Genomic DNA, 22,648 nt, shown 5'->3' on the forward strand with positions numbered 1-22,648 from the left:
AGACAAACTGTTCTCTGAACAGACGGCAAAGACGACGCCAGAAAAGCAAGAATAAAAATTCCTCAACACTGTGGAGTGAATGTGGAAAACTCATGGAAGTATTCACATAATAAATAACATTTCCTCTTCACCACAGATCAGGACTTAATGCACTTCTGAAGGCATGTGGTTGAACTGTAAGGTCCGCCGTTACGGCGAAACCGTTGGCATCGTAACACGGAGGAGGTTTCCGCAAGGAGAAGAAATAAAAAACCAAAATCCTGAGAACGATCAGGATAAATCATCGTCTGTGCTCACTATGGAAATCTGTGAACAGAAACGGAGGAAGGAAAGATGGGATTTTATTTAACTGAGAGGAAATGGCAGCATTTTCAACCACATCACAAATATTGACTTGAAGATTTCCAAATATCAGATTTAAAAAAAATTAAACTCACCGCTGGGTAGGTGTGGCCCACGTTGGCGCCGTGGCGGGTGATGTCGATGTTGAGGTCTTCTTCTGTGGTTTTCAGGTAGACTGGGTTGTCAAAGTTCATGCTCTTCTGGTTCTTCAGCTGCCAGTTCCTCCACATCAGGTAGGCGCCCGCTCCGGCCATGGCCAGCAGCACTGCAGCAGAGACACAGGCTGCTGGGAAACAGATTTGACCTCATGTTTGACCTCAGAGGAGGAGGCAGAGGCACTTACAGACAGGTAGGATGGCCCAGGCAGCAGCAGAGCCTCTGGCTGTGGAGTCCACTTGGATAGATGTGCTCACATTGGCTTCTGGAAGAGACGACAAAATCAGTAACTTCATAAACTTAAAGAGTTTAGGATAGGGTCATGGTCTACACAAAACCTGCAAAACTCAATCTTAGATAATGTTCAAGTCTGCTTAGTTCAGTGAGCCGTTTTAAGACTTATTGTCACCAATTCCAAAATAAAAATCTAAACAGATTCACCACTGTACAATCGTATAGCTTTGAAAAGGAGAAGTGGAGCCCTGCAGAAACAAGCAGCAAATGGTTTCTAGATTACGGTTGTCTTTTCCAGCAGCCATTGTACAGTGCAAACAGCAGTAAAACTGCTGGGATGTTTCATTTGGAGGCTAAAGGCTCATTTTCTGAAGCAGAAAATATTTGCCAAATATCAGCTTGGTGTAAATCTAAAGCTCTCAATCAAAACGAGCTTCAGCGAATTCCTGCATTAATCTTTACAAATGCAGAATAGGGGGGTAAAAAAAGGTTCAAATAGCAAAACTAAAAATCTTCCAGCAGGTTTTGAGGTTTGTAAACTACAGTCAGGCAAGAATGTGTAGGTTTTGTTTGAGCCAAATATTGCATGTGTACTTCCCATTTTCTACACTAGATGGCGCTCCTGTACTAGATTAATTTGTCAGAGCTTTAAACTCCAGCAGCAGAGAGGTGATGACCGAATGTCACATGGATTGTTCAGCATTTAGCAACAAGTCACAGGGATTCCTCATGTTTCTGATTAAGATCAAAATTACTTCAGTAAAAAATAAAACAGGGAATTTAAGTTCTTCCAAGAGTTTCCAGGTTGAAATGATCCAACTGAACATTTATAATCCAGCTGGATTAGAAGATTTGAGGAATTACAGGTTAATTTCAGCTCTTAGATTCAGATCAGGACCAAAGCAGCAGAAGTTTCAGTTAAAGCAGAAGAGAAGGTTAATTCAGAAAAATCTTGCCAAGAGGAGAAAAACTGGAAGCTACTTGATTTGAGAGCCCAGCATGCTGAGATGACGGCGTTAGGTTTACCTTTAGGCTGCGTTACAGCTTCACTACCGTCCTCACAGGAAGAGTCTGTCACTAGAAGAGCAACAACAAACCTTAAGCATTCAAGGTCGTCCCATTTCTGAGTTCTCTTTGAATGTAGACCAGATCTCTGGAGAGTAAACTGGTTATCTGATGCAAATCAAGAGGATGGGAGAGTCGCTGCAATCTGCATGAATGGTTTCACCATCCTGTAATAAACGACACACTGGGAAGTCTGGTCCTTTTGCCTGGAAAGGCCAGTTCATGTGGGGAGGTGTGAATGTGGAACTGAACTCTGGTCCACCTACAAACATCGGCCTGTTTGGTTGAAGTGAAGGCTGGTGCAGTTTGAATGCATATGAACGAACCACAGATTGTTCCAAAGCAGGAAGTGAACTACAGCATAGGCATTCTGGGTAAATACAGTGAAACAAATGCTAGCTAGTTTAGTGCTAACAGGAGAAATGGCTTGAGGTCTTTTGCCAAAGACAAAATAAAAACTAAATCTGATGTCACTTTTTGTGATGAAGGTTATTTATAGTAATTTATTGACTATACTGGAGCCTTTGGTCTTATTGCACAATGATCAGAGGCGTCGTCACACTGTGTGCATAAACTTCTATTTGAGTTCTGCAGCCAAATCTGGATTCCTAATGTAGAAAAAATTGCAGGGTTCATTTTGTTACATTATCCCACATATAGCATATATTAGGCTCTGAAACAGTCAGTAATGATCATATTCCTGTGAATTATCACAAATATCAAGAAGCTGCTGACATTTCTGAGGAGCTTTGAGTTTCTCGGTTCTGATCAGTCATTCTGTGAAGAGGAAAATAAAAAAAACTCTCTTCATGAAATGTAAACAAATCTCCCCACTCAAAGCATTATGGGATTTCAAGTTTCTCATTGTAAGCAATAAAAAAACTGAAACGTCTATGATTTCAGCTCCCACTGAAGGAAAAACCTCCACTGATCTGTAACGGCGTGAACAATAAAAACAGTCGTTTGTCGCTGTGAGTTGAGCTTCTGTTCACTTTGTGTTTCTAACTGGATTAGAGTCGGCCGGAGCAGCAGCCTCACAAAGCTCTACAGTTCCCGGTCGGCCCAGCTGGAAAATGGGCTGGACGGGCAGGAATTAGTCTTAAAGGGACAGGCACCCATTTTCACTGCACCAACAGAGGTTCAGCAGAGAGCTTCAGTCCTGCTAAACCTCCAAATGGGATTTAAGTAAGCTTCCCAATATAAAGAACTAAATTGACCAAGTTTAGAGTAAATACTTTAACGAAATGTGGAACAACCAGAAACTAGAGGAAAAATGGAAGCAACTCAGAAGATCAAGGATGCAGTCGAGCTGGGTGATAAAATTTGGTTTTTAAGGTTCGATGTCTGAAAGATATGGATTCCCCCTGTTCTGTTGGGTTTTTTGAACCGACAACCTCAGCATGTTTATACTCAGTTAAAACTCTTAATCCTCCACAGATTCTCAGCGTTTCCTGCAGTTTTGTTCTGAGCGCCGTCATGAAGACGGTCCAGCGATCCGCGAGTCCCGGCTGGAACCAGAGTCCAATTAGTGCTGCGGATTCAGCTGTCAGGTTTCTGTTGGGTTTGAAAAGGCTAATCTGTGAAAGGAGCGAAGCCGCAGGGAAAAACAAAGGGTCTCTAAGCAACCGGTCGTCCAGCAGGAGGGAAAGGCCAGCGCCGCTGCTCTGCCTTCACTCCTGCAACCGCTAATTGTTGCAAACAATCCTGGAGCCGCTGCAAACTGGACCACTGCAGACATTTACCCACAACTTAAAATTCAAGACGCCGCTTCCTTTTCTCCTCTAGAAGCCTTAAAAACAGGCGAGTGGTTCTTACTATATTGAAAACAAAAAGACTTCAGCAGTGGAAAGAGGTTGATGTTGAAAAGCTGCAGCAGAATCAGTGTTTGCATTTCTGTGCAGAGCTCACCGGGTCTGCAGCGCTGGCCGTCTGCTGCCAGCTCCTGGCCTGCAGGACCACGCAGCTGTACTTGGGGGAATGTTTGTTGATCTGTGGAGCAGGAAGACACAAGAAGCTGCAGCCGCCATTTCACTTTCTCTGTGCACCAGTTGGTACCTGCAGAAAAACAAAACAAATGAATCACTGAGTAACTGAAGCCCAAATCAAGCTGGAGAACTTGTTCCACACCAGTTCTGGGTTAAACTGGGTGACCTTGACCCCTCACCAGCCAGCTGGATCAGCTCATGGTAGACGATGACGTCCTGAGGGTCGTTCAGGTTGCTGGCGAGCGTGACGACATCAGAACCAGAGAACTTGTTGGCGCCGAAGATGGCTTTGTTTTCACCGTCCGTCCAGAAAACCCGATCCTGCCAACAGAACCAAACATGGCCGACTTTCATACAGAGCTGCAACTGATTATTTCAGTAAGCAATTATTCTGATCATGGTAATTTTTTTTTTTTTTTTACAGATTTTCATTTGACTAAATCCTTTTTGTACCATTAGAAATAATTCTGTAAACATTTTATTGCTTAAAACTTTGTATTTTACTGTTATGTTTTATGATATGAAGAGTTTTGAATTTGCTGAAATGTGCTAAACAAATAAACTTTATTAAAATGCAGCAGCATTTCTTCAGTAAGTCTAAATGAACGAAAGCTGAAGGCCAAACGAACCTCGAACACGGTGAGAGCGAATGGATGAGCCAGGAAGTCTGCAGACTGCAGCACTTTGTTCCTGTTGTCTCCGTTCAGATCGACGCTACTGAGCATGTGCAGCTTGGAGTCGACCCAGTACAGCCGGCCTTTGATCAGATCTGAAGACACAAAAAGATCAAAAACAGTTTCAGAAACAGCTTCAGATCTAAATATTCCACCATAAATAGATTTTTATAACTTCAGCTGAAGGCTTTTATTTTGGAGGAGTTTTGCCTCCATTCCTACCAGTGTGATCCCGTTTGGCCACTGGATGTCAGTCGCCACCAGAACCTGCCGGTCCGCTCCGTTCATACCAGACTTCTCGATCTTGGCCGGCTCTCCCCAGTCAGACCAGTACAGAAACCTGAGACCAGTACAGAAAACGTCCGGTCAGCAGATCAGAGTTCTGCCAGAGGAAAAACCCAAACCGTTTCCACCCACCCAGATAAAGGATCCACGGCGATGGAGGCGGGTTCTCTCAGGCCCGTGTTGAACAGAACTTTCCGTTTGGTTCCGTTGAAGTTTGCCACAGAAATGGTTTTGGTTCCCAGGTCGGACCAGTACAGGTTCTTGTAGACCCAGTCGACGGCGATCCCCAGAGGAGTCTGGACGTTGTCGATCACCTTCTTGTGGACGCCAACGTCTCCTCGCTTGTCCAGGACGGTGCTGAGAGAAAAGGAAACGCTCACCTTCATTTTAAATGATTTACAGTTCAGATGATTTATTAGTTAAAACTGAAAGTGATTTTAAAGACAATACAGCAAATGAGTCAAAACGTTTCATTTTCCTGCACAGTCTGAGAAATATCACTGCAACCTGAAGTGAAGATCAGATTATTTTACTCCTATTCGACCTGCATCTCATCTTTTCATGGCAAAAATTTAACATTAAAGCAGCAAAATGCATATTTGAAGAGAAAAAGAATAAAAAAAGCTTCAGATATTTAAAGATAGTTATATTGAGACAAAGTTGAGGAAAATAAAATCTTGATGTGTAACAGTCACAGATTCACCTGCAGCAGAATGTATGAAGAAAATAATCAAACATATTGATAAGGGCTGATCATCATCATCAGTCGTGTTCCTACAATGTCACTGCTGGTGCATGTTTTGTGCTCAAATAAAGCTGAGGACAATAATATCTGTTTAGGTAAATACATTTTAATCTTACAGGATGCAGCATTTATTTTTATCAATTATTCTCCAACAATCATTTTTACAAATACATGTAACCCATTTAGAAAGGAAAGAGAAGAAAAATGTTGATCTTGAAATGTTTCTATGCAGATGGAGAGAGAGGAGCAGAGCTGCAGAGAGGGTTGAGACGAGGCTTTATCACAAGATCCATCTAATGGCCTTTACCACACAAAACGGGAACATTTAGGCATCATGGCTGAAAATGGTTCTGATGGCCCAAATCCAAGACCAGAGGAGAGTAACAGGTGTTTTCCCAAAGCTTACTGGTTTGGTTTACTGTCTAATGGAGAGAAAGTTGAAGGAGATGGTTACTGTATTCCAGAAATACTAACAAAGTCTATGTTTTGCATGAAAGCTCTTTGGAGAAGCTAAAGTTCCTGCCATGTGGCTTGTGGAGGGAATAATAACTGGCCATGTCTTTCAAAAACACTGAAGCCCCATGAAACCAGTAGTGTCACATAAACGCTTCTCTGATGTGAAAGAATGTGGCTTACGCCTCGGTAAGACTATTGATAGTGAACTGCAGAGAACCAGCAGCTGGAAAAGCAACTGGAGAAATGTGTTGGCTCCAGTTATTGACTGCATCCTCTTCCTTGCAGAGAGAAACTTGCCACTAAAGGGGAAAATTGTCAGCTAGGAAATCCTAAAACTGGAGCTTTTCTGTGAATCCTGGAGCTCAGAGCACGATCTGATCACACTGGCAGAACATGTTAGAAAGGCTGCAAACTCCAAACAAACCCCTGGATATCGACATGCTGCCTCAGAATGAACTGCTGGATTCAATATCAGAGTGTTTGGGCTAAATATCTGCCCAGACCAAAGCCTCCAAGGACTTTGCAGTGGAACTGGAATATTTCAAAGCAGAGCAGGCCTCAGTCATCATTCCATATATTGATACAGATGGGAAGAAAAAAGTCACTATTGCAGAGTCTTTTGTGGGTTTCACTGCTGTGAAGGACACAACTGGGAAAGGCCTCACACTAACAGGGGTACTGGAGAGTTTGGGCTTGGATTTGGTGATTGTAGAGGGCAAAGTTACCATAATGCCTCTAATATGAGGGCAATAAACAAGGCTGCTGAAGCTTTAATACAGCAAAGATGTCCAGAGGCTCCATTCATCCCCTGCTGCAGCCACAGCCTGAACCTTTTGTTATGTGATGCAGCCTCATCTAGCAGAGAGTCTAACTGTCTTTGGCACTGTCCAAAGATTGGACACCATCTTTGGGTCTTCTGTGGAGCATTTTATCAATAGTTTTACTGATATGGACATTTAATGCTAGTGCAGCACAAGTTAGTCTGGATCTTCCTGCAGCTTTAGATCACAGTTTTCTTCCTCTTAAACATGAATCTCTTTGAAGCCACTGCTTTCATTTCTTGTTGCTTTCATCGGCTGTAGGGTCAAAGGTCAAGCTGGCGTCTTTCTTTGGCATCTTTTGTGATAATTACAGCAAGATGAGAAACTTGTGTTTCAGCAGCAGGAATGTTGTAAAGATGGATTGGCGACAGGATGACATGGGAAGCGATTCACATGAGTTTAAATGGAGTTTGAGGCCTGAAGCATCAGAGAAAGTTTGGATGACGGATAACAGGAATTTGGTCGGCATCTCTCAGAAACAGAGTCGTGTCATCAGCAACTGGACTGATACACGTTTCTCCATCAGCAACTGGGATGCGGCGCATTTTGTTTTCCAGAATAAATGTTGCAAGAAGTTGGGCTGCCATCAGGAATAAATAGGGGAAACTGGGCGGCCCAGTCTCTCTCCTCTGGATACTGGGAATCTGGGACAGGAACCAGTTTAACACAGCAGTTACCTTCTTGTAAAGAGGCTGGATATGAAATATGGCCTGAAAGCAAATGTTTCTAAGCTCCCATACGTAAAGCCGTCCTCTAGAGAGTCAGAAGCCTTATAAAAGTCCAACAAGCAAATCAAGCTGTTATCATTGATTGGTTCTGAAGGGTCCAGTAGATCCAGCACAAGCCTCAGGTTGTTTGTGTCTGTGGGACATGAAGCCTGATTGAGATTCATCAATAATAGAACTGAGGGTTTGTTTCATTCTTCTGGCCAAATCCAAACTTTCCAGTCATTGTTCAGTCAGCAAATAGGTCTCCAGTTGTCAATGGGTAACTTGTCTTTGCCAGCCTTTGGGATCAGAGTAAAAGGCCTTGTGTTAAAGTAGGAGGCAATTCTCCACCATCAATACTTTCTGAAAGAGCCTGAGAATAAAGGGACTCACATCTTTGACACATTTCTCATAAAGCTACTTGACAGCCCATCACTACCTGCTGATTGGTTGTTTTAAGGCTTCAAATATCCTCTTCTACTTCCTGTAGCGTGAGGTTAGCATCACACATTTTGTTCTCAGATCAACTTCACAATGTTTCATGGAGTCAATCAGAAAAGAAGCTTTTCATGGGAGTCTTCAGAGGAGTAGAGGTTGTTGTAGGAACTGGAACCAAATGAACCAAGAGTTTTATGGTCTGATACAATCTTGTCATGAACTTTAAGTGAGTCTAAAGTCTCATGAAGTTTAGATTGTTCTGAACCAAAACAGTAGGAAGAACAGCTCCCCTTCCTCCAACCATCTGGCTCCAGACCTGACAAACGCGCCTCCAGCTTCTCTTTCTATATTTCATCCAGTTTAGTTTGACCTTCACTAAGGAGAGAAAGGTCATCCTCATGAAGGTCATCATGGCTGATCCTGGATAAAGAAGCTGTCTGAGAGCAAAGACTTTCTTCCTCTTGCCTTCTCTTTTCTGCAAGGTTCCTGCTGAAGGATCTGCTGGATTTTCCTCTGTCATATTTGAACAGTTCCCAAAAAGGACTAAAGGAGTTTTGTCTCCAGGCTTTTCCTCCCAGCGGGATTTAATCAGGGATCTGATGCTTTCAGTAACATCCTCATATGAGAGAAGACTGTTGTTCCTCTTCCAACAGACGGCTCTAGGAATGCCGGGCGTCCAGAGCCAAAGGCTTAACGGGATTATTTCACGGTCAGAGAAAGGAGCAGGGTGCGTATCAATATTAACAGCAGCAGAACCGACTGGCTTTGATACCAGCCAAAAGTCAATACGGACTTTTTAGAAAGGTCTTTGGTAGGGAGGAAAAGATCCGGTTTATTGCTGCCGATTTCGATACCGATCACCATGAGGCCCATCTTTGCTGATCGCCTGGATCCGCTGATTATTTTTCATCTTAGTTAGAAATGATACTATGTGATGTGGCGAAATTAAAATGGATCTGCTTATAAATTCATCTAATTAACGTAAACATGCAACAAACTTGGCTGCACAGTTTGAAGAAGGGTTATTCGTATTAAATGATGTTTCTTTATGTTTCATATAAATGTAATGTTTTTTGTATCTCAGTCAAGGTGTTTTTCTGTGCAGCTGGAAACGGTGTACAAACTAATGAACCAAGATGTGTGTACTGTAGTAAGTTTCCAGGGTTGTTGAACTTCCCCAGACAGTTATTTGGGAACTCGCTGTTTTTCCCGTGGCCTTCCCTGCATGGAGATAAAGTGTTTAGTTTTCACCTCCCATAGACATTACAGTGAATGAACATACAAGGTTTCGTATGTTTTCCTTTGTTTCTTTTGTTTGGTCTTGGAAGATCGAGTCTCCGCCTCGGTAGTAAAGAGAGATGAATAAAGTAACTATGCAACTCTGGGTTCCTCAGAGCGGATCCTAATTTGTGCCTAATGCAGTTTATTTCTTGCTCTCCGTCTGCAGATGTATTAAGATTGTTTTTGCTCCCTGACTTTTGTCTGGACCTCAGTCTATGAATTGTTCACTTCACAACAGTGACGCAGTTGGTAGCCCTGTTGCCTTGCAGCAAGAAGGTCCTGGGTTCGATTCCCGGCCTGGGGTCTTTCTGCAGCGTTATCTCTGCCTCAAAATGATTTGTGCGAGTTTGTATTTTGAAACAAACTCGCACAAATCTAATTCTAAATACTAACTATAAGTTTGGATCTAAAACTAACTAATTCAAAACATGCTGTTTAATGCTTAAGGAAATATCTTAATACATTTTGATTATATTTTGTAAAAGACTTCTATAGTTTTTAATGTTTGTCTGAACTCTTCAATCCTGAGTAAAGAATTTATTGTTCTGATAGCAAATACGCTCCCTTTCTGAAACCATCCTTAGGGAGTACAAGACTGTCTTCTGATTAGAAATTTATGTAAGTTTCAGAGAATCAGCAGTTGTTTTAGTTTGGATCTTTATCTAAATTCATGTGAACATAGAGTGTACTCTAACTTTCCATAGTATATTTCATATGCATCAAGGTTATCCTGTGTACTATTGTGCTAATTTAAAATTATATTTTAAACACTAGCTGATTAATGCTGGTTCTGACTGGCTTTTGGATTTTTTCTCCAAAGAGAAAAATGTTCTGCAGGTTGTGAGTTTCAGGTAGAAGTTCTGAATGAAACAGAAAATATTAAGATTTCCCACTTTATGCTTCAAAGCATTGACCTCTGACCTTCATGGGATGGGAATGTTTTACTTTAACTAGGACTTTCTGAAAGGCAGAGTTGATTAAAAAAATCATTTTAATGCAAATATTTAAATTTGATCAGGAGTGTGTTCAAATGTATCAATAATTTTACTGATATGGACATTTAATGCATATCAGCAAATGGAAAAAAATGCAGAAGAAAATGTTTTTATTTAAAACACATGAAGAAAACCTGCAGCAAATTTATGAAAGGAAGATTTAATATTCAAATCTGACATGTTGAGAAAAATAGGAGCCGGTAGAAACAGAAAATGATCAGATGAGAAAAACTGATCAATATTTCAATGAAATCTGATGAATGAAAGGAAAAAATAAGAAAAAAATCTTGATATTCAGAGTGAAGCTTTGACTTGAAACAAACAGAAAAATATGAGGATCTTGGAATAATCCTGGAATGATCCTGGAATAATCCTGGAATAATCCCAGCTTCCATCTTTAAAGGACTTGTTTCACTAAGAAATAGATTGTAGAGACTGAATTATGTTCAACAGTGAGAGAGTTTCTCTGACAGGAGGAAAAACTTTAGACTCTTTAGACTCAAATCAGATCAGAAACACTGAAGAACCAGAACTGAACCAGAACCAGAATCCAGGAATCAGAGGTTCAGTGAATGTGGTGTTGAAGTGTTGGAGGAGGATCAGTGAGTCAGAGGAGACTCTGTAGAAGGACAGAATGCCAGCAGGACAGTCCACATACACTGCTACTCTGTTAGAGACAGAGGAGGAGGAGAGACGAGTTTCTATGTTATTGTGACAGACAGAGTAACCATAAACATCAGAGCATCTCAGACTCCAGGAATGATCATTATATCCAACTTAGAGTCTCCACTGATTCCTTTCCTCCTGATTCTTCTGTAACTCACTGATATATCAACATTTCCTTTCCACTCAACCTCCCAGTAACAGCGACCAGTCAGACCAGTTCTACACAGCAGCTGATTCCAGACATCAAATCTGTCTGGATGATCAGGATATGACTGAAGCTCCTCCACACATGTCACCTTCCTGTTGTCTTCAGACAGTTTGAGTTTTCTGTTCACTGTGTTTGTGTCGATGGTGAGTTCACAGGAATCTGATGGAGAGAACAAACACAATCCAGCTGCAGTTATTGATCATTTATTGACACTTTGACTCCTGAATGAGTGATGTGACAGTTTGAAGATGGTTGAATGTGAGCTGCTTTGTTGTCATGAATCAGATGAAAAACACACTTACATTTCCTCAGACCTGGAGTCAAGAATCGGCCTCCAGCAGGCTCCACCCTGAAAGGAGGAGGGGGGTCAGACCATCAGTCTCTTTCAGCAGCAAACATGGACATTACATGTCTCTCAGACACACATTGTCCTCCACTGAGACAGGAACAGTCCAACATCTGGATTGCAAACTGCAGTGGATGTAGGAAGGACAGTTGGTGCTGCTGCAGCACAACTCATTTCTCCAAACACAGGAAAAGCTCCAACAGAGAGGAGAAAGGAAATCCCTCAGTAACAACCTGAAGAAACTCACTGAAGCCTAAAAGGACATCAGGAAACTAAGGAAACATTTCTGGAAGCTCCACCTGATTTAATAATCAGCATTAAAATACAATCAATCTAAACTCTGATCCACACCTGGATACCTGATCCATCCACACTCCACACACAGATGAAGGAATGAAACACTAACAGCCTGCTGCTGAAAACCTGCTGTGGCCTCACTGTAATATCCAGAAATACAAACATTCAAAAGGAGAAGCTGCATCACATTCAACAAACTAAATGTTTTCCAGCAGACTGACTAAAGACATTTCTCCCTCTTCCTCTCTATCAGACCTTCTCTGCTCCTGCAGCAGGTTCCTCCATACCTGAGAGCTTCCAGTCTCCAGTGTGGATCCTTCAGTCCAGCCGACAGCAGCTTCACTCCTGAGTCTCCTGATGATTGTAGCTCAGGTCCAACTCTTTCAGATGGGAGGGGTTGGAGGTCTGAGCTGAGGCCAGAGAAGCACAGCCTTCCTCTGAGACCAAACAGCCTGATAAGCTGCAGACACACAATTCATCACATGATGAGAAATGAGAAGATTGAGGTAGAGACCAAGGTCTGAACTGATGGATGGATGGATGGATGGATGGATGGATGGATGGATGGATGGATGGATGGATGGATGGATGGATCGATCGAACGATCTGTAGTTACCTGAGAGTTTCCAGGTTGCAGTTTGGACTCTTCAGTCCAGCAGAGAGAAGCTTCACTCCTGAATCCTGCAGGTTGTTGTTACTCAGGTCCAGTTCTCTGAGACTGGAGGACTGGGAGCTGAGAACTGAGGACAGAGTTTCACAGCTTCTCTCTGAGAGGTTACAGTAACTCAGTCTGAGGAGACAGGGAGGAAAATATGTTATTAAACAATTCATAAAAATGTCATTTTTTCCAGTCAACAATGTTCCTCTTTACTGATTTAATGAACTGTTTTATATATAATCATGTTGCCTTTTGTTGTGAACTGGTTCAATCTATATTTGGGCCTCCAGCCATGAGGACTGAACTAAAGGCAACAAGGAGGCTGGCAAGAGAAATATTAAATTCCTCTATGAACTAAATGAATCCATGTCAGTTTTAACAGAAAGAGTCCAATGAAGCCTGAGAATCAAGGCTGGGCTGAAGATCAGCATCAGGCTCAGTTTGAGGATCAGCATCAGAGCTGGTTTGAGGGAAAACAGCAGCTTGAATCAAAGCAGAGCAAATCTACAGTTTCATCTTTACATGTTTAACTGTTGGATACAGAGATGAAAAACTGAGCTGCACTCACAAAAAACTATGTTTTGAACAAGAATCAAATTGTTAAATAAAAGGATTGTATAAAATTGTCCTCCAAACAAAACTCATGTTTGGTAAAAAAAAAAAAAAAAAAATTGAGAAAACCAATGTATGGGAAACATCCATCTCACAGTAAGACATCTATTAATATTTTATTCTATTATTGAGAAAACATTTGCATCATAACTGATAGATATAATGGACAGAAATCTGGTTTCACCAGGATTGAGAACATTTTACCTGAGAGTTTCCAGGTTGCAGTTTGGACTCTTCAGTCCAGCAGAGAGAAGCTTCACTCCTGAATCCTGCAGGTTGTTGTTACTCAGGTCCAGTTCTCTGAGACTGGAGGACTGGGAGCTGAGAACTGAGGACAGAGCTTCACAGTCTCTCTGAGAGGTTACAGCCACTCAGTCGAGGAGACAGGGAGGAAAATATGGTATTAATACAATTCTTCAAAATGTATTTCTTTCAAATTAACAATGTTTTTTTGGAAGAGAAGGATCTATCGTATTTTACACAACCTTTGCATTTGTGGTGAACTGGTTCATTCTAGTTGGACCTCCAGGACTGAATTACAGGTAACAAGGAGGCTGAAAGAGCATTAATAAATCCCACAAAATTCCTATTTCATTTTTAACAGTGGAGGAATTTGCTGCTTTAATATGTACACTATGTCCAGTTGCTGAAGGAATCTGTGTTTTTTTTAACACCCCTGCAATGGGAAACTTTGAAGAGACATTGAAACATGAATATTTACCTCATAATTAGCAGATTTTTACCTATCAAATAACTACAGTAACAATGTGTGTCCTTACAGAGCTTTGTTGAGGCTTTAACCACTGGCAGCAGCCTCAGAAGAACCTCCTCTGAAGCAGAGTATTTCTTCAGGTCAAACACATCCAGATCTTTTCCTGATACACTAAGATGAAAACCCAGAGCTGACCACTGAGCAGGAGACAGTTTATCTGTGGAGAGACTTCCTGAACTCAGAGACTGTTGGATCTCCTCCATTAGAGAATGATCATTCAGTTCATTCAGACAGTGGAACAGATTGATGCTTTTTCTCTGCATACACATTCTCACTGATTTTCTCCTTGATGTACTGAACTGTTTCCTGATTGGTCTGTGAGCTACTTCCTGTTTGTGTCAGCAGACCTTGTAGGAGTCTCTGATTGGTCTGCAGTGAAAGTCCCAGGATGAAGCGGAGGAACAAGTCCAGGTGTCCATTTAGACTCTGTAAGGCCTGGTCAACAGCTCTCTGATGGAGAGACTTTAGGTCAGATTCATTAAGTAATGAAGATTTCTTAGATGTTTGTGTTTCTTCCATCAGGTTGACCCCAGAGTTGATGAAGGTCAGATGAACATGAAGAGCAGCCAGAAACTCCTGAACACTCAGATGGACGAAGCAGAACACCTTGTCCTGGTACAGACCTCTCTCCTCTTTAAAGATCTGTGTGAACACTCCTGAGTACACTGAGGCTGCTCTGATATCCATGCCACACTCTGTCAGGTCTGATTCATAGAAGATCAGGTTTCCTGTCTGCAGTGATCAAAAGCCAGTTTTTCCCAGAGACTCAATCATCTTCCTGCTCTCTGGACTCCAGTGTTGATCTGTTTCAGCTCCTCCATCATACTTGACCTTCTTCACTTTGGTCTGAACCACCAGGAAGTGGATGTACATCTCAGTCAGGGTTCTGGGCAGCTCTCCTCCCTCTCTGCTCTCCAACACATCCTCCAGAACTGTAGCAGTGATCCAGCAGAAGACTGGGATGTGGCACATGATGTGGAGGCTTCGTGATGTCTTCATGTGGGAGATGATCCTGCTGGCCTGCTCCTCATCTCTGAATCTCTTCCTGAAGTACTCCTCCTTCTGAGGGTCATTGAACCCTCTGACCTCTGTCACCATGCCAACACACTGAGGAGGGATCTGATTGGCTCCTGCAGTCGTGTGGTTATCCAGAGGAGAGCGAGGGAAGGCAGTTTCCCCCTGATGAGGTTTGTCAGCAGAACATCCACTGAGGTGGACTCTGTAGCATCAGTCAGGATCTCCTTGTGGAAGTCCAGTGGAAGTCGACTCTCATCCAAGCCATCAAAGATGAACAGAACCTGGAAGTGTTCAAAGCTGCAGATTTCTTTGGTTTTCAGTAAAGAAATGATGAACAAGTTCCACCAAGCTGAACTTTTTCTCTTTCAGCACATTCAGCTCTCTGAAGGTGAATGGAAAATATGAACTGGATGTTCTGGTGGGCTTTGTCTTCAGCCCAGTCCAGAGTGAACTTCTGTTAGGACTGTTTTCCCAATGCCAGCCACTCCCTTTGTCATCACTGTTCTGATTGGTTGATCTCTTCCAGGTGGGACTTTAAAGATGTCTTCTTGTCTGATTGTTGTTTCTGGTCTGTGTGGTTTCCTGGATGCTGTTTCAATCTGTCTGACCTCATGTTCATCATTGACCTCTCCAGTCCCTCCCTCTGTGATGTAGAGCTCTGTGTAGATCTGTCAGAAGGGTTGGACTTCCTGCTTTAGCAATCCCCTCAACACAGACTGGAACTTCTTCTTCAGACCAGATTTAAGTTTAATGTTGACAAACGGGATCAAAATGTCCTAAATTAAAATAATAATAAAAATCAGATATGACAGAAAAATCATCTTTTGAATTTTATTACATCACTTCAGCAAATGTGTAATTTATCTATCAATTCAAATCTCTGAAGAAATCCTCTTACTGATCTGCAGATGGTCAGCCAGCTCCTCCTGCTTCATCATCCTCAGGAAGTTCACTGTGATCTTCATCACTGCCTCTCTGCTGCTCCTCCTCTGCTCTTCATCATCACTTCCAACACCTCATCATCTCTCTCACTCTCTGAATGTTCTGGGTAATCTGGACTCAGAACTTTCTGGATCTTCTTCAGTTCTTTCTTCACAAAAGTAACAATGTTTTCCTCCAGCAGCTGGAACAGAATAATAGATAAGGAAACATCAGAGTGAAATCATGGAGCCAAACACCAGATGGATGTTGGACAGACTGACAGTCCTCTGGTCTACAAAGTGCAGCATGAAGGTGACTTTGAATAGAAATCATGGAAAATAGTTGTTGTTCATATTCAGACCATAAATATGGAATCCAGCTGTGTTTGATGCTGCTGGGCAGATGGACCACTGGGAACCTCTGAGCTCTGCTGGTCCACTCTGTGGAGGAACCAGGAACAATTAGGAAGTCAGGAAATATTCATCTGGATGTGAGCAGTGAACCATGTGATCTAAGTATTGTAAAGATTTATTGTTCCTGCTGATCCCATTAAGAACCAGCAGAACCTCTGATGGTCCATATCAGCTCAGTTTGGTTGAGTTCCAGCAGATCTCACCAACCACATCATGAAGCTTCCTTCCTGCTGAACTGCTCTCACAATGCACACAGGAACCAAGTCCTGATGGACCAGAATGGCTTTACCAGGTATTTCCAGTGGAAATGTGATCCACTGTTAGTCTGACATGGAGCCAGGAAGCAACAGAACATCATCATCACATCCAGTGTCATGAAGTGTGTGGTGGAGGTGGTGAGGGCAGGCGCTGGAGACCCAGATATGGTGAATAACAAATTATTTAATGAAAATAAGTCCACAAAAATACAGAGTCGCGGCAGCACGGTCTGAGCGGAAGCCAGGGCTCACACCGGTAGCAACTGGTCTTAAGGGCGGCACAAAACAAACGAGCGACAATCTGACAAAAGACGACAAACAACGACAAGGACCCTACGAGGAACAGAGGACACAGGAGGGACTAAATACACAGAGGGTAATCAAGGGAACGAGAGACACCTGGGAACAATCAAGGGGAAGACAGGACAACGAGGAGACTCAGGACACAGAAACTCGGAATAAAAACAGAAAAAACATAGAACCTGACAGTACCCCCCCCTTAAAGGGCGGCTACCAGACGCCCAAAAACAAAGTCCAAAACACAAAACCAGGGTGGGCGGAGGGGCGACGGAGGAGGGCCAGAGTCCAGAAAACAAAAAACAGAAAACTACCCACAAACGGTGGGCGGAAACACGAGGGGCTAAGAGTCCAAAACTAAACAGAAAACTTCCACAAAGTGGGCGGAGGCGTCGAGGCAGGTCCGGTGGGCGTCCCCGGCGCCCGCGGCAGACCCCACAGGGGAGGTCCGGAGGGCGTCCACGGCGCCCACGGCAGACCCCACAGGGGAGGCCCGGAGGGCGTCCTGGGCGCCAAGGAGCACTAGGGGACTCGGGAGGAGCACTAGGGGACTCGGGAGGAGCACTAGGGGACTCGGGAGGAGCACTAGGGGACTCGGGAGGAGCACTAGGGGACTCGGGAGGAGCACTAGGGGGACTCGGGAGGAGCACTAGGGGACTCGGGAGGAGCACTAGGGGACTCGGGAGGAGCACTAGGGGACTCGGAGGAGCACTAGGGGACTCGGAGGAGCACTAGGGGACTCGGGAGGAGCACTAGGGGACTCGGGAGGAGCACTAGGGGACTCGGGAGGAGCACTAGGGATAGAGGTGCCGGAGCAGCGGCACGAGGAGCAGGTCCACGGAGGCGGAGCGGAATCCGGCGGAGCAGGAGCCGAAGCCGGAGCGGAATCCGGCGGAGCAGGAGCGAAGCGGAGCGGAATCCGGCGGAGCAGGAACGCAGCCCGAGCGGGGTCCGGCGGAGCAGGAACGGCAGCCCGAGCGGGGTCCGGCGGGCAGGAACGCAGCCCGAGCGGGGTCCGGCGGAGCAGGAACGGCAGCCCGAGCGGGGTCCGGCGGAGCAGGAACGGCAGCCCGAGCGGGGTCCGGCGGAGCAGGAACGGCAGCCCGAGCGGGTCCGGCGGAGCAGGAACGGCAGCCGGAGCGGGGTCCGGCCGAGCAGGAACGGCAGCCGGAGCGGGGTCCGGCGGAGCAGGAACGGCAGCCGGAGCGGGGTCCGGCGGAGCGGCACGAGGAACAGACGCTGGGGCTGGAACTGGAGCCGAATGTCTTTGCTGGACGAACTCATCATAAAGTTCAAAACTAGCTCCAGCATGGAAGAGTCCCTTTTAAACAACTTGAAGAGGTGATTGAAATCTTCCTCTGAATTTATTTGGAAACCGGCTGGAGTTAGAAACGGAGGAGCGTTGATGGTGGCTGTCGGGGCGTGAATTTGTGAATTCGCCATGTCATAGTCCGACGGTAGCCCATTCCTCCAGCAGCAGCGGAGAAGGCAGGATCTCTACATCCTTGTAGAGATTCTTCTGTGCCAACTCCAACTGCTGCGGATCCAGTCCCTCACGGTCCATCTGGGCCCTGCATCTCTTTCGCCTCACCATAATTCCTTTTGGTCGGATCCTTCTGTCATGAAGTGTGGGTGGAGGTGGTTGAGGCAGGCGCTGGAGACCAGATATGGTGAATAACAAATTATTTAATGAAATAAGTCCACAAAAATACAGAGTCCGCGGCCAGGCAGCACGCTGAGCGGAAGCCAGGGCTCACACCGGTAGCAACTGGTCTTAAGGGCGGCACAAAACAACGAGCGACAATCTGACAAAAGTACAACAAACAACGACAAGGACCCGACGAGGAACAGAGGACACAGGAGGGACTAAATACACAGAGGGTAATCAAGGGAACGAGAGACACCTGGGAACAATCAAGGGGAAGACAGGACAACGAGGAGACTCAGGACACAGAAACTTGGAATAAAAACAGAAAAAACATAGAACCTGACATCCAGAGATAAAGATATGAAGGTGTTTTCATGAGAACAGAGCAGCTGATTTCTGTAGATAATGGATCAAACCTCTGGAAATATAACTGGAAACATCTGAGTTCTTACTGGTTCAGTTTCCAGAGTTACAGCAATTAGATACAGCTCACCTCTCTGATGATGGAGATCCAGGAGATTTAAAGTGAATGAGTTGAAACATTGACCCATCACTCTTAAAGGACACAGAGCTGGGTTCTGGTTCTGGTTCTGGTTTGAGTCTCTGATGGATCGTGAAAGAAAAACTTTCATTTGAAACTTTCTGTTTGTTGCTTTCAAGATAATTTTATATGTGACTGTAAACCAAAACCAGAACCAGACAGATCATCAACCTGATGTTCTACATGATTCCTATCAGAACCGGTCCAATCCTCCAACATGTTCCTGATCATTGATCCTCCTGAATAATGTCCAGCCTTCTTTAAAGAGCAGAAAGATCAGTTTCTGAGACAAACATGTTGGTTTAAATGACTGAGAGAAGTTTGGTGATTTAGTGTTGAGTTTGACATGGAGCAGAACCAGGAGTCTTTCTACTCTGACCATCCAAGGAGGATCTGATGGAGCTTCAATCAGAACCAGATGGTCCATTAGAGACACTGAAGCCCACTGCTCAATCAGATCCACTAATATTTAGTTTAACTGTAGAAATGGTTGATAATCTGCCATGTTGGATGATGTTTGAACTTCAGAGGTGGAATCATAAAAATAATTCATAGAAAATGTTTTATTTCAGAATGAATCTGTTTTTATCAGATTTTAGAGAAAGATGCAAATACAACCTAGAAATAAAATTCCTTCTGTCTATTTGTTCTTGTGTTAATATTAATATCAGACAAAATAATGAGTGTTTCATTTGGAAAAATTAGGCTTAAACAAAACAGAATAAAACAGTTAATGTTTCTGGTCCAAACTGTCATGTCAACATAATAGTTTATAAGAGTGAGTCCTGACTGAGGATTTATAAGATTCTTCTGTATGGAGTCAATAACTGTCCAATGAATGATGGTTAAATTGATGTCGGTAAACATCAGATCAGATTTTGAGATTTTGTTAACTAGTGAAGCTCTGGGTAGAGACTGTGGATCCAAATGGACCTGTTTGATTTTTGTACAATGGATCCAGTTGAACTTTATTGTGTTCATAGTAACATGTTCATTATTGAAACATGTTTCCATTGAGACATCATACGTGTTACATCTTTGACGTATGAAAAGAAAAATAACTTGAAATTCAGTCCAATGTTTTCATGACAACAGAACCCAACAGAACTTGGTATCATCACATGGCCACAATAACAGATATAAACAGAAGTTACAGCAGTTAGAAACATCTCACCTTTCTGATGGTGGAGATCCAGGAGATTTAAAGTTAAGAGGAGGACCCCTTGACCTGTTGCTCTTAAAGGACACACAGCTGGGTTCTGGTTCTGGTTTGAGTCTCTGATGGATCCTGACAGAAACATGATGATTAAAACTGAATCAGCAAAGAGGAGCAGCAGCAGCTTCATCACCACGTCTGTTCTGGCCTGATATAGTGAACGCTGTGTGAAAAGGGCTGTGGACAGTTAGAGATGTGACCTCACCTCTGACCTTTGCTCTGGCTCTCATCTTCCCCACACGAGTGGTTTGAGAGGGAGGGACTCCCTCCTCTCTGTCCTCACAACTGATCCATGCTGCTGAATCCACATCAGCTCACACACACTTTCTAGCTTCACCTGCAGAGGAAACACACATCATTCATCTGCACATCAACTCTGATCATCCTTTACATCATTAGTGCTGGAAAAAGATCAGCTGCTCCTCCTCTGATTGGCTCTTCTTCTCTGCTTCATATCAGTGTCAGTGAATGCAGTCAGACAGCAGAGAGGCAGAGGAAGCTGCCATCAGCTGCTGCCACTTCTACTATCAGTCCACTAGATGGAGACATGGAGCAACATTCAACCGGAACATGAAGTATTTTAATTAGTTAATAATCTCTACAAGTGGATTAAATGTGCCACTAAAGATGAACTATCTAGTAATTTGTCTTAATTGAACACCTTTTACTGTAACAGGATTTAATTCTGAAAGGAAGTGGGATAAACTTGTTGTGTCTGACTTTAATGGTGGAGACCAGAGTTTGATACAAGGAAAGAAAAATCATGAATCAATTTGTTCAGAGAAGTAAAAACATCAGATGTTCATCATGTTTGGTTTTAGTTCATCAGTAATCCTGTAGATTAACCTTCAAACAGCAGAGATTAAAGTTTGGTCACCGGAAATGAAAAGCAATTACTGATTAGGGTTATAAATCAGTCCACCAATTAAATTTTGTCATGAGGGTCTCTATATGGTCTCATCATCCCTGATTCATTCACATTCAGGAAAATAAAACATATCTTCACCATATTGGGGCATTAATGTAGCATCTAAACACAGACATTGTGGAGATGAGCTGCAGAAACAGGAATCTGAAGAAAATCAGCTCCAGCTCTGGTCCTTTATGGACTGTCCTGATGAAATCCCCCCGGTTCCGTCTCCGCGCTGCTCTCTGGATTAATGGACTTTCAGTCCACTTCGGTTTGCTGTTTTATCAAAACTAATTGTTTTAATCTACACAAATCATAAGAAACATCTTACAGACAGCTGACTTACCTTAAAGTGACCAAGTTTGACCACAAACAGCGACTTGTCTAGGTAACCATGTCAACAATAAACAAACGGCAAAAAGCACCTGTTACAGGTTTCTCATTTCCTCTCCCTCTTTAGGAAAACAACAGTATAAAAATGTGAAAATCCCTGCGTCTGTCCATATCGTTGGTTGAGGATTTTAAGATGTATTTACAACTCAGTGTTTCATGACAGGATTTCTGCTTTTTGGGCTCGTCAGTTCTCTGGTATATCATACAATTCAGAAAACATTGGCAGCTGTTCTGCCCATTGAGAGGCTTCCTGTCTATACAAGGAAATGCTTGCTGTGAACATTCAGACTCAGATGCTGTGTGAGCAGAACCACAAACAAGAACTGGTTCTTACTGAGAGGAACCGTTCAGTTGCAGTTCCTGAAACCTCAGGAATAAACCTTGGAGAATTTGCAAGCTCAGCTAAGCAGAACCGATCATAAGTTTGTCTTGTCTGGAGTTGGCATTGAGGTTTAATAGTGAGAACAATTATTGTCATCTGAGTCTGGCTCCCCACTGAGATGCTGGCGTTGCCGGCTCCCCTCCTCATCCCCCACAGAACAACCCAGGTTGCTGGCAACATACCAGGTTGCTGCAATGTACCAGTTGCTGCAGGTTGCTGCAACGCACCAGGTTGCTGCAACGTACCAGGTTGCTGCAATGTACCAGGTTGCTGCAAAGCACGAGGTTGCTGCAACACACCAGGTTGCTGCAACACACCAGGTTGCTGCAATGTACCAGGTTGCTGCAAAGCACCAGGTTGCTGCATTGCTCACCTCATATCTCCATCATTTCTCCCTCTCTCATACCACATGTCCTGTTTTTTATATTGTCAACATGTTGCTTTTCATATGTAGAGGTTTTTTACAACCTCACTGTGTAATTAGACAACGTTAGAACATCAGTCTTCAGAAACAAACAGTAACATAAATCTTTTTAAGCTTGATAATAGTATTTTCTACCATCATAATGTTAAAAGTAATAATAGTACATGACTGAATATCAACATGAATTTGCAGCATTTTTTTTCAGGAAGGGAAAAAAGACCAAAACATGCAGACAAGATGATGTAATGACTGATAAACACTTTGGTTTCTGATGGGTTTGAGGCAACAGGATGAACTAAGAGCAGCAATTTATCCTCTGCCAGGTTATTGGCAGAGGATAAATTGTCACATATGTGGATAATTGGATAAATGTAACATATGTGTTATTGCTTTTGAGAACCAAATCAAGGTGTAATAAAGTCAGGATATCTGATAAATTATGGTTTAATCTTCTATCTTTTTTGGAAACAACTCAAAGTTTGAATC

The 22,648-nt window shown here is 43.3% G+C and overlaps 1 pseudogene; it reads right to left on the bottom strand.

Moving 5' to 3' along the window:
* Positions 1 to 270: 270 nt before the first annotated feature.
* On the bottom strand, positions 271 to 18,898 carry LOC129352024 (very low-density lipoprotein receptor-like; annotated as a pseudogene).
* Between the last annotated feature and the right edge of the window lie 3,750 nt (positions 18,899 to 22,648).

Source organism: Poeciliopsis prolifica, unplaced genomic scaffold, assembly GCF_027474105.1.
Source record: "Poeciliopsis prolifica strain line A6 unplaced genomic scaffold, Auburn_PproV2 SCAFFOLD071, whole genome shotgun sequence".
NCBI classification, from domain to species: domain Eukaryota; kingdom Metazoa; phylum Chordata; class Actinopteri; order Cyprinodontiformes; family Poeciliidae; genus Poeciliopsis; species Poeciliopsis prolifica.